The sequence below is a fragment of the Mesoplodon bidens genome (genome assembly GCF_964165515.1).
Source record: "Mesoplodon bidens genome assembly, chromosome: 11".
NCBI classification, from domain to species: domain Eukaryota; kingdom Metazoa; phylum Chordata; class Mammalia; order Artiodactyla; family Ziphiidae; genus Mesoplodon; species Mesoplodon bidens.
In genome coordinates this window covers 91,092,248-91,113,736 of record NC_138167.1, presented here as the reverse complement: position 1 = coordinate 91,113,736, position 21,489 = coordinate 91,092,248, and the positions used below count along the sequence as shown (strand labels likewise).

The following is a 21,489-nucleotide window of genomic DNA, read 5'->3' as shown; positions in this document are numbered from 1 at the left end:
CTTGAAGCAGTAACTGGATTTTTTCAGTTCATGAACTTGCTTATGATGGCTATAATATTAACATAGTTTGGAGTTTACAAGGGTAATTGCCAACAAATTTTGGTTTTGATTTATTCCCATCAGAAAGGTAGTTGTACTGGGTAACTTAAAGTCACTTCTATGTCAAGAAACTTGAGGAGTGAATTTTTTTCTGTACCTTAAAAACTCTTCCTGAATGAAAATGTCCTATATCGTGTGTCAATAAATCACCTATTATCTTGTATGATATTATCTTGCATCTAAGATCTGTAAGTATTCTTATATATTTACTATTCTTAAATACATAAAATTTTAACTATGTAAAAATGCATAGAGAAAAAGATTAAAGAACTACAATGAAATATTAATATTAGTTGTATGCACTTCATACAAGTATGGATGGTTGTTACTTTCTTTATATTCTTCTGTATTTCCCAGTTTTGTTAGGAGGCATAAAATATATTTAAAACAATATATTTGTAAAAAAAAAAACACCTAAAATTCTACATATATTTTAAACGTTATGCAAAAAAGTGTGAAGCAAAGATACTAGAAAGAATTAGTTCTAAAGGTAAAGGTTGTATGTGTTCTGAGCCTAGGAGTGTTTCAATTCTTCTTTCTCTTTTCCTATGTTATAATATTACTGCTCATATATGGATTTTATGGACAGTATCATTTTCATTTTTAAAAAGACTCATAACTGTAGTCCAATATCTAAATGGACAACTTAGGCCATAAATTTCTATATCATAGAGATTGATAAATAATTTCAGGTTGACTAAAGGTGCTAATTCAGATATAAGAAAAATATCACTAACTATCCTATAACCTGCTCTTGGTGAAATTGAAATAGTCATTTCCACAGTTAAATGCTCTAATGGGAAGCCTGTAAGTATCTGTGGCCTAGGAATATTTCTAGTTATAGTATAATTGACATTTTAAAAAATGTATTTTTAAAGTCTCAATTCCCTTTATTCACCTTGTTGTCAGAAGTCTTAAAAATTTCTAATATACCAGTTTATTTTTTTCAATTCCCAGGCTCTTAAGGTTAGGATTAAGTCTAAAAGTATTAACAGCTGTATGACAATCTTGGTTCATTTGGTTTATTTGCACATAGAAACAGAATCAAGACTTTGTCTTTTCCCGTTGGTTACTGATTTCTTAAAGTAGATCATCAAGTGATTTTTTTTAAAGAAGTAAATGAATTTCAAAATAGACATATTAACCTAGATTCATTATCAGTTCCTTAAACATAATTTTTATGCCAACCTTTCAGTCTCTCCTCTTTTTCATTCTCCCATGGTATGAATTACTTTATTGATTAGGAAGCTATGGCCTGAATGCATAATGAAAATCCACAATGAAAACTCATTTTAGAAAGAAATTAATAATTTAAACAGTGAAAACCAATTTTCCTGTGTTCAATCTTGTCATCTACTTTGCATTATTTCCCATGTGCACCCCAAAATCACTGATCATGGAACTGTGCAGATAATCAAATAAAATGAAAGAATTACATAAAATATGTTTCTTCAAGGCTAATATCTAGATCTCTCATACTAAAATAGTTATATTTCTATATTCAGAAGCTAAAGATATTATTAGAGATTAAACAGTTTTGAAAATGTATTCATTATTGAAAAATTGATACAATAATATTTCATATATTGTTTTAGGAATTATAATTTATTGAGGAAACAGGCTATTAATATAAACCTATGAAAAAGCACTAAGAAAATTCTAAATTTCAGGGGAACTTATTATATGATAGGCACTGTGCTACAGGATTTTCTACATGCATTATCTATTTTAATCCTCCTAAGACTCCAATAAGTGGATACCATGGTATTCATTTTTCAATCAAGAAAAAATGAGGCTTTGGGGAACACTTAATAAACTTGTCCAGGGTCACATCGTTGTTGAGATTCAAGCCAAAGGCCTGACTTTATATACTATGCTCTTAAATATTATATTATCTTGTCTCTCTTCATATAGTGAAAGTAATTCATTATCAACTCGATTCTAATGCTTAGACTTCCTGTACAAAAAAACGTATATATTCGTATGAAAAAATTATATCCATATATATATTTCTCCTGCCAAACTGGCCCAGGGTAGTGAATAACAATGATTAATTAGGAGGAATACTGTTCTGCAGTTATGATGGCATGTTTATGTAAACAGTCCTGAAATCTCATGTTTTTGCTAATATAAAAATAAAAACAAATTTGTTGTAATAAACAAAGGAAGGGTCCAAGTCTTATTCATAAGGAGTGGGGACAGAAAGAGGACCTATAGTACTTTCATTTTAAGTGACACAAGTAATGCAAGGATACATACAATTAGAAACAGTGAATGTCTTCCTCCACCACACCCCTAAATTCCTACTAGAGATAACCAGTTACCTCCATAATTTAATTTTCCAGGGCCTTTTCTACACACACACACAGACACACACACACACATATGCACTTTCTTAAAATAACACACATACATTGAGTCACATTGTATGTGTTATGTCTTTTTTTCTCTTCATGTATGTTGGAAATTTTTCCATGTCAGTACAAATAGGGTACTTTATTCTTTTAAATAGCTGAACAGTCTAGTTGAAACACCTAATTATTTGACCCTTGCCATATAAATATATATGCTAGTTGTTTCCAAATTTTCTCTATTACAAAAAATGGTACAGTAAAAATTCTTGTCATACATTTTTGTGCATAATTCTTGGTAATAATCTTAGAAGTGAAATATCTGGGTCAAAAGGTAGGTGCGTTTATGGTAGATACTGCCAACTTCCTTTAACCTTGTAATATATTCCTGTGTATTAAATGTAACATAATTAGAACCAGTTCTGTGTTTATTGTCAGCATTTCAAATAGATCTCCCCGCCTCCCAATAAATTTAAGCAGATCTGAGAGATTGCTGTTGACAGCTTAGTTAAATAAGCTTTCTTAGCTCTTCCAATCTGTGTGATTATAATTCTTCCAGAGCCAGAGACATTACTGAAAGGGGTCCTTTTTAATTAAGGTAGCAACAACAATGCATTTGTGTATCATACCATTTGCTAAGTAGACAGTGATTTCTACAGAAAATGTGCCTACTTCAATTTGCATTGGATTTGGTTTCTAAAATCATTATTAACCTGCTCTCAGTGTATTATGAAAAAATATGTTCACATTCTTAAAAGAAAAATAGCAACAAGATAAAGACATAATGAAACATTGGTAGGAAATCTTCAGGAACAAGAGGATTTTAACTTTGACATTACACCTCACAAACAAACTGACCATATAACATCACACCAGAAGGTGAAAAGGGCTGCAAAGAAACCCTGCAGAAGCATTTTCATGGGTATTTTTCTGGCTTATGGTCCCTTTGATAGCTAAGTATTAAAAGAAGACTTTTTCTGTCTTCCTTGTATCCTCAAAAACAATGGCCAATGACTAAGTTAAAATATCCTAGCAAGAAGCATTAAAGATCATTGGAAATGTTTGTGTTTTCCCAAAATTTTCTTTTTATTACATTTTTATGTTGAAAATCACTAGTTTTTCATTTGTTCCTCATTGGTTATTCTGATATTTAATATTTAATTAATTACTTAGGTCAAATTTTAGAGTGTATAGGTTTGCCATGAAATTCATATGATGAAAAACATTAACTGAGAATATATGTCATTACAGACTACATTTTTAAAATAAATTTATTTATTTTATTTTATTTTTGGCTGCGTTGAGTCTTTGTTGCTGCGCGTGGGCTTTCTCTAGTTGCAGTGAGCAGGGGCTACTCTTCATTGCGGTGTGCAGCCTTCTCATTGCGGTGGCTTCTCTTGTTGTGGAGCACGGGCTCTAGGCACGCGGGATTCAGTAGTTGTGCCTCGCGGCCTTTATAGTGCAGGCTCAGTAGTTGTGGCGCACGGGCTTAGTTGCTCCGCGGCATGTGGGATCTTCACAGACCAGGCTCAAACCCGTGTCCCCTGCATTGGCAGGCGGATTCTTAACCACTGCGCCACCAGGGAAGCCCCAGACTACACATTTTAACTGTTTTCTATCTGGTTAGGAATTCTGGTCCATGTCTTGGCTCTTGTAAATAGTGCTGCTATGAACATAGGGGTGCATTTGTCTTTTTGAATTATAGTTTTGTCCAGATATATGCCCAGGAGTGGGATTGCTGGATCATAAGGTAATTCTATTTTTAGGGTTTTTTTTTTATGGAAAAGAAGATGTGATATATATGTATATATATCATATATATGATATATATATTATATATAATGCAATACTAAACAGACGTAAAAAAGAATGAAATAATGCCATTTGTAACAACATGGAAGGAACTAGAGACTATCATACTAAGTGAAGGAAGTCAGAAGGAGAAAGACAAACACCATATGATATCACTTATATGTGGAATCTAAAATATGGTACAAATGAACTCACCTACGAAACAGAAATAGAGTCACGGACGTAGAGAAAAGACTTGTGGTTTTAAGGGGGAGGGGATAAGGGAGGGATGGATTGGGAGTTTCAATAATGCCCTACTACAATTTTATGATTTATAAGAAATATATATTTGGTCTTTGTTCACAGTTCCAGGCTCAAAGCTCCCAAAACATTTGGCATTTCCTAAGTGCTGAAAGCTTAAAGGTGTCTTTTATGTTAATAAGGTGACTTGGGAATGCACTAGGGATGGGGGCTGGTTGCCAGGAGAACCAGCCATGTGATTAGAAAGCTGGAAATTTCAGTCCTACCCCCAGACCTCCTGGGAGATGAGAGGGGCTGGAGGTTGAATCAGTTGTCAATGGCCAATGATTTAATCAATAAAGCCTTTGTAATGAAGCCTTCATAATAACCCAAAAGGATGGTGTTCAGAGAGCTTCCATCTGGCTGGTGAACATGCTGGGAGAACAGCACACCTGGAGAGGGCATGGAAACTCAGTGTCCTTTCCTCATACCTTGCTCTGTGTATCTCTTCCATCTGGCTGCTCCTGAGTTATATCCCTTTTTAATAAACTTATCTACTAAGTATGATGTTTTTCTGAGTACTGTGAGCCACTTTAGCAGATTAATCAATCCTGGGAAGGGGTCTTGGGAACCTTTGATTTATAGCCAATCGGTTAGAAGCACAGGTAACAACCTGGGCTTGCAACTGGCATCTGAAGTGTGTGTGTGGGGTGGGGGTGGGGGTGGTGGCAGGGCAGTCTTGTAGGACTGAGCCCTTAACCTGTGGGATCTGATGCTATATCCCAGAAGACAGTGTCAGAATTGAGTTGAATTCTTGACACTCTGCTGGTATCTGTGAATTGCTTGATATTGTGTGGAAAGCACACCCCAGCCTACCCTTCCCCCACACACAAACTTTGGAGTTGGGTCCAGGAATCTAAAAGACTTACCAAAATCTACTCATTTCTACAGTTCATCTACCATGTTATTAGCATTATCTCTCTAAAGATTCATTACAATTCTGCTTTCTTATTTAAAACCTTTCAATGATTTATAACTCCTTGTCATTCCATGTTAGGTGCATTGTAACTTGACTTCAGCCTGCAGGTCCAGTCTGTTTTTCAGGGATTCCTTTCTAACAATTAATATTACAGCTACGAGGGCCTACTCACTTCCTAAATTATGCCATTTACCTTATCATGTGTGTGTTTGTTTCTATTGTTTTCTGTGCCTCGAATTACTTTGTCCTTGTCTGCTTAATTAAGTCCAATTCACCCTTAAAATTCAGAGGCATGGACATATATACACTACCAAATGTAGGGTATACAGCTAGTGGGAAGCAGCCGCATAGCACAGGGAGATCAGCTCAGTGCTTTGTGATGCCTGGAGGGGTGGGATAGGGAAGGTGGGAGGGAGGGAGACACAAGAGGGAGGAGATATGGGAACAAATGTATATGTATAACTGATTCACTTTGTTATAAAGCAGAAACTAACACACAACTGTAAAGCAATTATACTCCAATAAAGATGTAAAAACAAACAAACAAACAAACAAAAAAACACCTCAGCTTCAAATCTCATCCTCATTTGCTTGAAAGAGATAACGTTGCAGCTAGATACATCGGAATTTGCATCCTGGATTTCCTACTTACTCATTGTGTGATTTTAGGCAAGGCCTTAATCCTCAGGTTCTTCATTTTAAAACTGGCACATTAACACCTGACTACTTCAAGGGTTATTTCTTTGACTACAGGAGATAACAAAGCAACTAGAGCTTGGTACGCACCTCCCAAAAAGTCTTATCAGATCCATTCTGTATCCCAACATCATCAGTTGAATAAACTGCTCCCATTTAGTTCACATTTCTATTTCAAAACTTGTAGCAATTATATCTGTTTAACTTTCCAAATCTAACCATCTGACAGTCACCAAGTAGACTGTAAATAAATAAATGTTGAATTTATTGCTGACTGAGATATAATCACATGTAATCAAAGTATACTATACTTTCTTAAGCCAAATATAATTTGTGGAGGTTGTTTTTATTATTCTTTACTGCTAGTAATAAAGAGGTGATGGATTCTGTGCTTACATAAGCTTTCTACACCTTTTACATCAATAGTCCCACACAGTTTTATCTGTTCAGCATTAGAATCAAACAATGAATTAAATAGAATGACTCAGATTAGAAAAGGTCTCCAGCCCTATCAAGCTTTGTCATAGTTTAAGGCAAATGTAAATGTCAGTGTCAGGTCAGAAAAGATAGAGTTGAAAATTAGGGTGAGTCATGGGAAAGGCAATGCACAGTCAATTGGAGGGCGGGACTGGATCTCCTATCACACATGAGAAAAGCTATAATGGAAACATTGCTGATTCAGTGCTGATTTTAGTATGCTTTGTAAATAGTTTATTTAAATACATACAAACTGCTTTTCAACACCTTGGGCAAAGGTATGGCCTGGTAAAAACTAGTAGAGTCTTCTCCCATTGTGATAACCCCAAATTTCCCTTCTGCTTCTTGTGGCAGTTATCGTTTCCTGCTTTGCAAAGTGTCAGGAGGCTGGGGCCCCAAAAAAGGGGGGAGGGGAGAACTTGCTGAAATATTTCTTGGAGATCAGAAATTAATTTATTGTTTTCTTATATTCATTTTCTCGGAGAGAAGGGGGCAACTTACCTAATTTAAAACCACTGCCCATGATATTAGTGATTACACTTTATATTTACACCTAGTAAGAAACTTTACAAGATAGCTATATTACAGTTAGATCCTGGCTCAGAGTTTTCCTTTTATTCATTGATGAATGTGTGCAACATTAAAAAGAACTGTGAAAGTGTAACGGTTACAGAATAGAATAGAATGTGTCTAAGGTTTAATTATAATTGTATATAACTGTATTTGGATGGACAGCTTAGAGAAAAACACTTAATAATCAAATTTCTTAATTACAAGTAGCAATTGACTTGTACAGACATTTGTTGTGCCTATAATCCTATTAAAAGGAGCACTTTGGAAATCCAAGTGTTTTTTTTTTTCCTGCATTGGAAATATCATTTTTCATGACAATGACTTGTAAAGGAAGGAAAGAAAGAAATGGTCATATATGTTAAGTCACGCACTGTTTTATAGAAAAGGCAAAGGAGGCTCAGAGATTAAATAACTTGCCTGCATTCACACAACAATTAAATTACAAAATAAACATCCATACTTAGTTTTGTACATTTTGAAATCCCATGCTAACTGGTGAAAATAAAAACTGCTTGCAAATAGTCTGTAGGAAATTTGTGGGCTATATATAGTCTGATGTTTGTGTCCCTCTTCAGAGTCATATGCTGAAAAACCTAATGCCCAAGGTGATGGTATTAGGTGGGGCCCAAGGTGGGACCTTTGGGAGGTGATTAGGTGATGAGAGTGGAACCTTTATGAATGGGATTAGAGCTCTTATAAATAAGGCCCCTGTGAACTAGCTTGTTCCATCTGCCATGTGAGGATACGACCAGACCAGAAGTTTGCAACTCTAAAAAGGTCCCTCACTCATGCTGGCACTCTGATCTTGGACGTTAGCCTCCAGAACTGTGAGAAATAAATGTCTGTTGTTGATAAGCTATCCAGGCTGTGATGTTTTGTTATAGCAGCTTGAACAGGCTAAGACACTGTTTCTATAGATTGATACTGAAGTTGAAATCAGTATGATTGTGGAATAAAAAAGAATACAGTCTATGCTAGAGATCCTCACTTCACTATGCATTTATGAGATGAAGCTTGTAATGTATCTTAATATTAGTGAGTGTCACTACCTGTACCTGGTACTATGTAAGAAACAGCACATGAAATGGAAAAGTTCACCCACCTGTATCAATGAGTAAAAAACACCTGTTGAGAAATCTATTATGCACAAAGCATTGAGTTTTTTAAAGAAGGTTAAAGAGGCAAGACTAAAAACTGATTAGCTGCAATACATATTTATACATTGCTTTGTAAGAGAATATTAGTTATATCATAATCTGGAAGAGAATGTTTATAATTTACTCAGTGGCTCAAAGCATATTTTATTTTATATTAAAATATTTTTAAAATGACTTAAAAGTCAAACTGGTAATTATAGGATACCAATCTAAAAAGGAATGCAAAGATCATTAGTCCAACCACCAATTTATGCAGCAGAAAAAATAAATAAATAAATGCTAGAGAGTCCAAGTGACTGATGTAACTTATCAATAGGACAAAGGCACAGTGGGGTATACCAAGTGAAATGGTAGGTAAAACCGCCTAATGCAAATTTATATAAATTGTTATTTCTGTTCCTCTCCCATTCTCTCTGGTTTTGCTCACCTTTTACAGTTTTATTTATTTGAGTTAAATTTGTTTAGCATGCTAAACAAATTTAATCTTGCTCTCATGCACTTTAATGCATGAGAGCAAAAAATTTAATAAATTTTAAAAGACAGAGCAAGACTAGATTATGAGTGTGTGTGATATCAATATTCATACATAAATATCAATATGAATGAACATCAAAAACAAAGCAATATATCAGGTGGAACATGGCCTAAAAAACAGGAATTTTATGACAACATCTGCAACGTTCCAATGATGTAGGTTTCACAAAAAATAGCCAGGTGAGGGAGATTCTAGGTTCTAACAGAATTGGCTTGGTCAATGCAATGTGTGAAAAAGGAAGAATTTCAAATAAATATCTAGATTTCTTTTAAAATTAGAGTGTATAGTAATAATGGGCTTTCATTCCCACACTGCAACAACTGGCTGGACCTAAGTATTAGCTAATCCCATTTAGATGGGGAAGGCTTTTTCCAGTTTCATACAATCTCCCCATCTCCAATTGCTTAATATTTTACTACTGAAGTGCATTACTCATTTATATTACCTATATGATTCTAGACAGTTGAGTATGTAACATCTGATCCAGAGGAAGGTGAACCAAGCTGTAAAAGGTTTTGATATTTTTGTTCCTAATGGTATGGCTATCCTTGAGGTGGAGAGAGAAGCAATATACACACTTTAAGCATTTGTCACCCTGCTAGAAAAGGAAAAAACAGAAAACAAAAAATCTTGTCATTAGATGTGACTCTCTTAGCTTGATTTCACTAGATCCTTACTCATCTGACCTCATATTTCGTATTTTGATAATCAGAGAAAAACATTGTGGTCTTTATTGTATTTGTCTCCTTATAAGGAGGAAATGTGTTCAAATTACATTTTTTGGCTATTTCTGGTCTTTGTGAAACTGAATTTTGATGATATATAGTATTATTTGACTATAATAAGATTTTGCTGATTATGCATACACATATGTCCAACTCAAATAATATATATATTTCTTATTGTAAATTTAAAAATTGGCAAAGTTGCCATCCATTTTAATGTCTTATGTATTCTTTTTAGTGTGAGTCCTTGTGTCAGGACCTGGTTATATCTGAAGCCCTGGTTACAGGTAAGCATTTACAGTGTAGGGACCGAACTAATGAATTTTAAATGATAGCACTATTACTTGTAAATATGTCCTAACAGATTCCTACAGCACATACAACAGAGTCTAATCTATTGAAAATGAGGCAAAGAATTACCTTTACCTTTTTCTTGGGGGGGGGCGGATCTAGGATGCTATGGTTAATTGACAAAATGCCCCAAATTCTTCCTTGTATGTACCCCCTTTTCAATATGACTATAACTTCTCTCATCGAGAGGTGGAGTTGTTTTCCACACATGAATGTAGGTTGACTTTTCTATACATTCGGCCAAAAGAATGCTGTAGAATTAATAGCGTGCAATTCTAAGCCTAGAACTCAAGAGGCCTTTCACGCTTCAACTCTCCCTCCTGGAACACTCATTGCCATGGGAATAGGCTAGGCTAGCTTGCTAGAGATACAAAGGCCATCATCTCAGCCAAGGCCATCCTAGAGAAGCCAGCTTCCAGACAACCCAGTAGCTGACTGCAAACACCTGAGTAAGCCAAGGGAGCTCAGTCAAGCCCAGCCCAGACTGGCAGAATTGTCCAGGTGACCTGTAGACTCAGAGGGAAAGTACATTGCTGTTTGAAGCCACTAAGTCAGTAATTTTCAGTGTCATCTAGGGTTACCTTGAATCTTCACCACCTTTCTCTGTGGAGCTGCAAGGTCAAAACTACTTTGATAATTATATTAAGACTTTATTTGTCTTTTAATTCTCATTCTGTCAAGAGTCTACAGTGGAGTTTTCCAAAGTCATCATAATGTTTTACATCAAAACAGTGAATGCAGTAGCAGAAATGAGAACCCAACAGTCTCCTACTGAGCCACATATTAAAGAGATTAGCAAAAATGAAAACCAATGCTACCCTTCTCGCTAAATTTTGCTTTGCTTAGAAAATGCAGCTATTTTTCATTAAAATACATTATTTATAAGTAATAGGTGTATTGTTAATGTTAAAGGAAATGATAAATATCTTAAATTTTATACTTTAGTTTCTAATACAGTAAATATCAATGTAAAATGCACACAAACAAACCTCTTTGGAGTCCTCAATAATTTTTAAGAAAGGATCCTGAGAACAAAAAATCTGAGAACCGCTACACATTTCTTATTTATTTAGCATTTCTACATTATGAGAATAGCAGTTTGTTCCTCAAGTAAAAATCACTATGCTTTGTCCCTTATGACATAATTCCTCTAGCACTCTGTGCAATTCTAAAGCCTTATGATCCATAGACTGTGGATATATGTACTTTCATTTCTAGAGTAATACAGAGTAATTTTCAGTCTTATCATTTTATATTTTAAAAATGCGACTTATTCCCTTTCTAAAGCACATGCAGATCAATATCAGTCTATCTAATTTGTAAGCAAATATTTGCTTGCTGATTTTATACAAAGCAATAATTTCCATGGAACATAGAAATACAGAAGCTGAGAATTTTAACTAAGAGAGCACCCATTCAAGGTTTTGCCAAATTTAGCTTAGGGTTGAAGGTTAAAGAAGCCCAGTGGAGTTGTAATAATGATGCACTTGGGGAGGTTAAGTTGCTCATAAATTTTATTCTACAAAGATCAAAACTAAGGATTTTGAACTGGATATGCTTCACTGCTCTAACATTATGTAAAGAAATGAAATAAAAAGTGAGAGATGACTACTCAATTCCTGAGAAGTCCATATTTATAAAAAATGACAGATAGGTAATATGGGATCACACATCTGCTGTGATGAAAGGATTATAAAAAGTAAAAATTTTCTGTGGGCTAATACTGCATACTGCAATGCAAAACAGCTCACTATAATATCTCATATGAAGCTGGAAAATTCAACTGTATTTGAATAAAATAGCTTCTTTTGCTTAGTATTTTGTTATTAGCTCTTTGATTTAGCTGTAGGTAGTTGAGTAGTGAAAATGCAGGAAGTAGAAAATGTAATTAAAGAGCCCTACTCCTCAATGCATTGAAAGGAAAAATAAACTACATACACTACAAATATTTGGGACAAAACAAATTACTGTGAATTTTAATTGCTACTAGACACTGTTTAAAAGTAAAACTTAAAAAGGAAAACAGCTTATGAAAATGACCTCGGTACTGATTGATTGAAATTTATGTTTGAAAATTTCCTCCCTCCCTCAAAAAACAGTTTGTTATAAACTGAATGATTTTGTACTGGTATTTTCACATTATCTTAAAAACTCCAGAAAAATAGCACGTGTTGTATTTTAAAGTAAAAAATAATAATGGATTTTATATTAAAAAACATAGCACATGGACATTTTAATACTGTTTTCTACAAATAAATCTGGCTGATTTAAACCAGTGTGAAAGTGCCAGCTTCCAAAGGGAGTAAACAGAAATTTTTCAAATGTTTACGCTGGAAAATGACAACAACAGCTGCTTTATATACCCATCTTTTACATGAGTAAAGAGAAGAAAAAACTTGTGTACGTGTCCTCTCCAATTTTAGCCACCTTTTCTAACTACCACATGGGTAACTTCATTAGAGAGCCTGCATGGGCATTTTATGAATTGTCCTCTTAGTTAAATAGTAAGCATTAATGGTAATTACAAGACTCTCAAAAGCAATAAAATTAATACCGTGTGATTTGGGAGTCTAAAAGATTAGAAGAGGAACCAAAATTATGTGTTTTTGTTTTCTTCAAAAGCAGAATCAAACAAAGACTATACTCCTTTTCACTCTTGACAGGGCTTAATATTGTAGTTTAGCAATATTAATGTGATAAAGTCCTTGCTTCAGGGAAGAGCAAGAAGTAACAGAACCATATCAGAATTATGAAGGAAAAGGTTGGAGACTTGTAGAGGTAGAAAATTAGTTTGAATTGAAGTTTTAGCAGAGGTCAACTATTGAGTTGAGTCAAAAGATAAAAACCTCACAGCATACACCATCTGTGAAATATAAAGAATTAAGTATTAGCATTTTTAGTAGACTCTAAACACTTTATTATCTGCTTCAAGCCAGTATACTGGATCTATATAGCCAGCGTAAATTCCTGATGAAAGCAACTGAATAAGATTATGTATACAAATATATGTGCATACTTTTAGAGAATCTTGCATCTGACATGAAAGAAATCTGCAAAGACTAAGATCAAAGTAAAAGCAGGAATCCTAAGAGGTATCACCAAAGCCAACGTACAACATGAGAACTTCTAGAGATCCTCGGAAACCTTGAGCTTCCCTTTTGACTGCTTCATGAGGATAAAGGGAAAAGTATGGTAGAAGACTTCTTCCATAAAATGAGAAAGAAATCTCATGGGGAAAAAGGGTCTGAAAGGCAATATACAGTCTTATTCTTAGTGCTGGTTAGAGAAAAAAAAAAAAAAAGGATTCATATTAACAAGTTGGTCCTCATCACAGACCTGAAATCTACATCCATGCTATTTGAAAGCATTTAGTTTAAAAGCAAAGCATTTAGTTTAAAAATCGTCCTGGACTAATAGTGCCCTAAGTGACTAGTAGAAGCAAATACTTTAAAAATGGAACTCCAAGTCTGGCCTTAAAGAATTTTCATCAATAACATTCCAAATGTGTGAGATTATAGTCAAAATTAGAACACACAAGGAAAATAAGATTTCACATGTGAGAACAAGAAGGAACCGGAAATGCAATTAGAACCATGAAAATCAAAATAGAGGCTCAACTGAAAATAAGAACAAGAAAAAGAGACTATTAAATTTGTAAAACACTCAAGTGGAATTTTGTATCAAAAATTATAAAATTAGGGCTTCCCTGGTGGCACAGTGGTTGAGAATCTGCTTGCCAATGCAGGAGACACGGGTTCGAGCCCTGGTCTGGGAAGGTCCCACATGCCACAGAGTAACTAAGCCCGTGCACCACAACTACTGAGCCTGCGCATCTGGAGCCTGTGCTCCTCAACAAGAGAGGCCGCGATAGTGAGAGGCCTGTGCACCGCGATGAAGAGTGGCCCCCGCTCGCCGCAACTAGAGAAAGCCCTCGCACAGAAACGAAGACCCAACGCAGCCAAAAATAAATAAATTAATTCATTAATTAAAAAAAAAAATGGGCAACCTCCATTTAAAAAAATTATAAAATTAAAAGAATAAAAAGAGATTAATTTAAAATAAATCACAAATACAGATCAAATCAGTGAATGGGATATAGACTCAAAGAATATGATACTAAGAAAATATGAAATGATTTGGAAAAAAATTAAGAGACATAAAAGCAGAGAAAAATGGAAAAAGTCACACTAAATGAGATAATGACCAAGGAGTTCCAGAATTGCTGAAAGACATCTATCCTCAGATTCTGGAAGGCCAAAAAGTCTAAAGTGGGATAAATAAAAATTATACACATCATAACCAGCTTCAGAACACCAAAGAACAAAGGAAGATTTTAAAAGCAGCCAAAGAGAAATAGCAAATTACTTATGCAGGTATAACAATTAGACAGACAGTTGACTTGCCATTAATAAATGGAATCCAGAAAATAACAGAATAAAATCTTCAATGGTGTCAGAAAAATATTTGACAATGTAGACTCACAGTTCAGAGAAACTATTTTCCAAGGACAAGAGCAAAATACAAATACTTTCAGCCAAAGAAAAACAGAAATCTTCACTAAAGGAAAGTCTAAAAAATATGCTTCATATAAATAGATAAGGTGGAAGTTCTAAGAAGGAACAGTGAAAAAATAGTGGTAAATATGTGAGTAAATCTAATATAATATTAATTTATAATACAGTAATAACAATATCTAATTCTTGGACTAATAGAGCAAAAATACCTATAGCATTGATAAAAACAATCTGATGGCTCATGGTAATGAAAATAATCTAATATACTTGTATTTTAGGAGGAAGTTAAAAATATTAACATGGCTGTGTGTGTGTGTGTGTGTGTGTGTGTGTGAGTACTCATTTGCTCTGAGAGATATCTTTTTTTTTTTTTTTTTTTTTTTTTTTTTGCGTTACATGGGCCTCTCACTGTTGTGGCCTCTCCCGTTGCGGAGCACAGGCTCCGGACGCACAGGCTCAACAGCCATGGCTCACGGGCCCAGCTGCTCCGCGGCATGTGGGATCTTCCCAGATCGGGGCACGAACCCGTGTCCCCTGCATTGGCAGGCGGACTGAGAGATATCTTAATTGTATTAGTTGTAATAGTATATTTTATTTTTGTTCTGTGCCTTGTTTTTTTCTTTTAGCATCAATAAAATTTCCAAGTTTTAATAAACATAGCAAGTTACATGCTTTGATAAACTCAGAAATTTCCCATAAACATCCTCTAGAGTTTACAGTAAAAGTAGTACTGTTGAACAAATAGAATGTATGCATATAAAACTGATGAGCAAATACCCTCAATTTAGGCATGCACAACTACCCTAAGACAATTTGGCTTATGGAATATCTTTGATAATATATTAAAAAATTTATAGCCTCTCAAACTTCTACTGTGAATGACACCCAATCTCACCTTAAGAAAGAAGTTGTTCACAATGTGTCCTGTGCAGAAAATGTTGACACACTGGAAAAAAGAAAGCCCAATATTACTAATACAATCCTCTTGTTTATTATTTATTAAAGTTAAAAAAAATTATTCTAGATAATTTGTTATTCCCATGCAATCATATTATATTCATATTTACTATTTTCTAAATTGAGAGAAAAATATAGAACAAACATTTTAACATAATGCTTTAATATATATATCGCACAGAACAATTCTTTATATTAAGTTAAATTATTCATTAAAAGTAGTCAAATTAAATGTATGAAGTATATGTTATATAATATAAAGATATACACATATATTTTAACATTATCATATTCCTATAACTTTCTTTGTATCTCTATATCCAAAAAATTCCTTTTGAAATCTTTCATTAGAAACTCTACTGGTATCAATATACTCCTTGAATAATTAATATTTTTTACTTTAATTTATAACTTAATTAAATTTATAATTTAATTTTTAATTTATAAATGTATGTTTTGGCAGTAGTTTAAGAAGTCAAAAATTCTCAAAGGCATAGAATTTTATGTATCCATCTCTTCAGTTTAGAGAGTTTTATTAGCTTGTAACAGAAGTTCTGGATTAAGCAGTACATTGGGTTGATCAACATGAGCTTGTCATTTTTATGATAAAAAATGATCAAATTAGTAATTTCATATGGCTCAAGTGTAGATAACTAACTGGCTCACACAACTTAAAAATCTACAGGTAGACCTGGCATGTTTTCAACATTCTGCCCTTATGAGGTTGGTTTCATCCTAAGGCCCCCCTTGTGATATTAAGACAAATGCCAGCAGCACTTAGGACTACATCCTTCCTCCTTCTTCTCAGGTAGAAAGAGGGGATATTTACTTAACAATATTCCCCCCCAAAAATCCTGAGATATACTCTGGACTTGCAAAATTCAGCGCATAACACTGGCTTAGCTGTGTTATATAAATCCCACCCCTGAAGCCAGAAGAGGAGTCAGTCTCCACAAAACCATATGGATCCCCAAACTAAACTCTGGCATAACAGAAAAGGGGATGGGAGAAGAATGCCATGAATGCAATGGAAATCATTCACTATTTTGTCTCAAAATGTTTTTAATGTACTAATATTAAGTCTAGCTAAAGTAGGAAAAATTCGTCCTGGCATAATTCCTGGGATTTCTGGATGACTGATATTTACCATTTAGGCTCTTTTGTTTTTTTTTTTTTGAGAGGAGAGGATTTCTTAAAAATCCTGTGTCTTTGATTCAGGGTTTTACAAGTAAGACTGATTTAGTATTTACCCATTATATATGTATGAGATCTTAAGGTGAAGAACAAAAGCAGAATCCTAGTTGGCTGTGATCATGTGTGAACTCCAAATGGGCAGGGGAAAACTGTTTCCAATCAAATGGAATGTCGCTGAAAAAGTGCATGGGCTAGTTTGTTCCATGTTTATCCAAGTTATTGATTTTTCCATCATATATAAAGTCTTACAACATTAAAGAGATTGTTCCTGCTACAACATTATGAATTCATTGCTTGGAACACAGTTTGCTATTGAATGTCTGCCAGATTTTGTTAATAAAGGTATTCAGAAGAAAACTGTGCAGCTATAACACATGCAGCTATAACTTTATGAATACATGAAGTCTCTAATAATGTCTTTAAAGTCATGTGCATATTCTTTAAGCAAAGATAGTTTGAGGAATAAATGCATTGTTATTTTGCATTATTTTTCTCCACTAGGCTTAAAAGTACTATTTATATTTTAAACATTTAGTGCTTCTCTGGACTACTTAGGTACCTCTGAGGAACCAATAATGTTATTTTCTGAAGTTTAATGCTATATAAAGATTTATCGTTTTACACAATGGTTAACTGTGAAAATTCATATGCTCTTGAGGCACAGATTTCTTGGCCTCTCCAGACACCTTCATCAGCTGTTTTCATTTCCACTTAGATGCGTTGTGGTCAGCCTCTGTGGTCAAAAAGGCCCTCACTAGGATTTCTGTAATTTTCTTTTATTTTTTTCTATCTTTTATAGCTTCCAGATATAGGAAGAACAGTTGCAATGGGAGATTGATATTTTAAAATGGTAAGAGTCATTTTAGAATTTTCATTTCAAATAAATTCATTTCTCAGTATGGAGCTATTATTATTACAGCTAATTGGTTATACCTTAGTACGGAGAGGGTGGCACCTACAATTATTAGAGTGGGGCAGAAAGGAGGTAGAACTTAAGAGGGTCTAGCTACAGATTCCAAAAAATTTGGTAGGCAGAAGGCTGTAGTAACAATGAGTTTAATTCTGTGCAAGCTGGTACTTAGCTACTGCAGGGCACTTGGGATATGGAGTTTGTTTTCAAACTTATGAATAGAATGTATTGATAAAGGCATTCCAGACACTAGAGGCGGTGTTCAGATGATCAGGCAGCCATGAAAAACTATTGGGTTTGAGAATATAATAATATCCTTCAAGACGAGATGTTTCATAATGGACCTAGGTCTTGAGTCTTTTTACTTACTAGTGATGTGACCTTAAACACACTTTAAGATATGTTTTAACAAAAGATCTGATTTTTTTTACAGTGTGTTGATGAATTTTCTAAAAGGCTGATTAACAAAATGGAATCTGCTAATTTGTCCTTGTATGTATATCATGAACTGGAGACTTCAACATACACTGTAAACACAGGATCTTAGTAACCCATTAGTGGTTTATAAGGATTGCATTTGGATTTTGTATAATTGTGCATATATACTGAAGAAAAATATCAGGGGTGTACCTGAGAAGAGATGCATGAAACAAGATATTCAATTAAGTAAAGGGTAATTAAGCAAAAATAAACTTCTCTGATTGTATAGTCATATACTTTATTTTAATAAACATTTTGATACACAAAGTTATTAGTATAAGAATTTATTCTATTTAGATAGAGAAATAAAGCATATGAAAAAAGGATGTTTTATTTTTCTAGTTATTAATATTTAGCATGTTAAATGGCATTTTCAATATGTCTTAAATTCTAATAGATATGATTTAGATGTATTTAGTTTCATTTTTGGGTGTCTTCCTTTTGAGGCATTACTATGAACAATGGTTAGTTTAATATCCTTATGTTCTTTAGCATGAGTAAAAACATTGTGAATTATGCTACAAATAATATTAGCATAAAAGATATTAAAGAATTTTAAAAATAATTGGTTAATAAAGTTATTTTATTATTTTCAGCAAATTTCCAATATCTAAACTTTAAATATTCAAATATTTAACATTATAGATACTTAAATTTATATTATATAAATATATGTTTATAAATACATATAATTATTCAGGTTGCCATAATAAGAAAATGATAAATTTCTATGATCCTTAAATTTTATAAATGTAAACTATGTTTCTGTATAAAATGAAGATATATGTTGAAAAGAGTCTCAGGGTAATGGTAATTGACTAAGCATTCTACAAAGAAATAGTAAACCTAAAAGTAATTATACATTTTTAATGATCATGGAAGGATTTTCAAGATAATAAATCTCAGCAAGTGAAAAATATCTGTAACAATTACTTTCTGAAGAATATACAGCCATTCTTTGATGATGTATATTTGAATACACATTCACTAGATCCCTAATTTTTGGATAAATGAATTGCTTTAATCACATAAATGTCAGCTATTATTATATTGTATGTTAAATAATAAGAAATGTGTACTGTATTATTCTCAAGCAATTTCCTTCATGAGCACATGAGAAGCTTCAAGAATCAAATCGACCACACTACATCACTCAGTGAAATTTACAGCAGATAAGGAACACAAATGAAGAAATGAGAGAAAATGAAAGAGAGAATAATTACCTTTCTCAAAAAAATCTATGCTCATCTGAATCTTAAATCATGTATTCTTTTCCCTTCATATCATTCTTGATGGGACTCTTACAGAAAAAAAAAAAAAGGGATTAAACTGACTGTGCTTCACTGTCAAGAGAAACCTATGGTCAGGGATATACCTAATTCCTAAAGCTTTCATCATTAATATTTTATGAGTCTCACTGATCTGTCCAATCTAGAAGAAAAATTTATCTTTCATTTGTGCAAGCACTGCCTGCTGAGTAATAGATTTATTCTCTGTAAATTGAGTGGTGAAGTGCAAAAGGCAGCAAAGGTAAGAAGAGGCAAATTGTTCTTTCACTGGAGTGTGGCTGCACTTTTCTGGAGTTGCAGAGTCAGCCAAGCAAAGTGAAAGATCCTTGGGGAACTAGGAAGTGTCATTTCCGTTCTAACATACTTTGGCCTACACATGTCACTGCCCACATGTTTAATCTGACTTGTAAATGAGATGATTAGCTACAGTGACTTTTTTTAACTTAAATATTTACAAGTAAGTTTGGTGCCTACAATGTTGGAAAATCACTAGCTCAACCTTAAAAATTTCCTTCATTGTAGATGAAGTAACGAAAAGGCAAATTAATGGTCTTTGAACACTTCAAACTGAAAAAGTAGGATATTTTGCCCCTTGGTTGATCATGGCTTGCCTTAGCTGAACTAAGGAGGCCATTTAAGTAGGCTAAGAAGCCAACTAAGTAGAGTCATCTGTGACACTGGAGCTGACTATTCCCTGGGCAGTGTTCATCCACAGAAAAGTGAAGTAGAGGAAGAGGGTCCAGGATCCCCTTTCACAGTCAAAAAGATATTGGGTGTCCATTTATTAAGTCCACCTGAGATAGGCTGGGACCTGGGACCCTTTGCTGCAGTGCTGCAATGCTTGCACCTGGACACACATCTCCTTGAGCAACAAAATACAAAGAAACTATATGGGACTAAAAATAACTACATGCATGTGCAGTTGGGGCAAATTCTGGACAAGAGATACAAAAAGACCAAGAAAACCCCAACTGCCACTTCTGAAGAGCTGGGAGCAAAAACAGGGGGTCTGGAGCAAAAGCAGGGTACTGCTCATGCCCCCTGAACTCAACACCACCAGAGGGGTGAGCAAAACACCTAAGCCACCCCTCTGGCCTGACCACTGGACACACCCCTACCCTCACCCCATATAAGGAACCAGCTTGTCCCCCTCAGGGAGCAAACGAGCAAGGGAACCTATTACTTGTTCTTGCTCCACCCCCTGCTGCAGCAGAGGCCCCAGTAAAGCCTTGCCTGAATTTCTTGTCTGGCCTCTAGTAAATTTCTATTGGTTGGGGAAGGCCCAGAACCTTGGTCAGTATCATGCCTAGACCACAGGTGCATCTAGTTGCACAGGAAGTAGAGTGTGATTCCCACATGTGGTTGAAAAGATAACTTCTGGATAAATGTATTTAGTGTAAAATCAGAAAAAAAAATTCTGGTTTCAAATGAATATTTTTCTTTGCTAGAGAACATAGAATTCAAAACTATATGGAAAAAATGGTTTCTTTTCTTCAGAGCTGTTATCTCAATTTTTAATTATATATTAACTAGTTTAATTACTTAACATCTTTCTAATCTCTTAGAACATAAATCGGACCCTGTTTATTTTGGCGTACAATTGTATCCCCAGAGTCTTGTACACCACTGGCAAGCAGTAGGTATTCAACCAGTTTTTGGTAAAAAATGTGCATATTTTAAATTTTCATCAATGTCTACTAGCATGTTTTATATAATAATAATGTTTGTGGTAAGAGTGATGATTTATTCAAACTACAGCTACTGATCATAAATTTACATAAAGCACTGTGTTAGAAATGGGGTGATACTAGAATGCTTAAGATTAATTCCTGGGCCTCAAAGAGTTGACCATCTAGTTGAGAGAATAAGCATATGTGTAGAGATTATACAAAATGTGAAATATTAAGTGACAAGAGAACATATTAGTTGTAATTGTACATAGGTATTAGATAAACAGAAATGAAAGGACATCTTGATAAGGAGAACTACATGAGTAAATATATTGGAATCAAAGGAATATAAATCACAAACCATAAATTATGTTGCTAAGAATGATATAACTTAGAACAACTGACAAGAGAACACTACCCCTGTCTGTAAGAACCACCTAAACCCAGTTCTTTCATTGATTTGTGTATTTAATTTTTGTAGTAGAAACACACATGATTCCC

General features: G+C 34.2%; 1 protein-coding gene across 1 annotated transcript in view; it reads right to left on the bottom strand.

The window, feature by feature from the left end:
* The window catches only part of MGAT4C (MGAT4 family member C), a 43,446-nt gene extending 28,017 nt beyond the window's left edge, over positions 1 to 15,429 (bottom strand). Inside the window, exon 1 of the mRNA XM_081248286.1 lies at positions 15,384 to 15,429. The gene's annotated coding sequence lies outside the window, so the exon portion shown is untranslated. The remainder of the gene's footprint in view (positions 1 to 15,383) is intronic.
* Between the last annotated feature and the right edge of the window lie 6,060 nt (positions 15,430 to 21,489).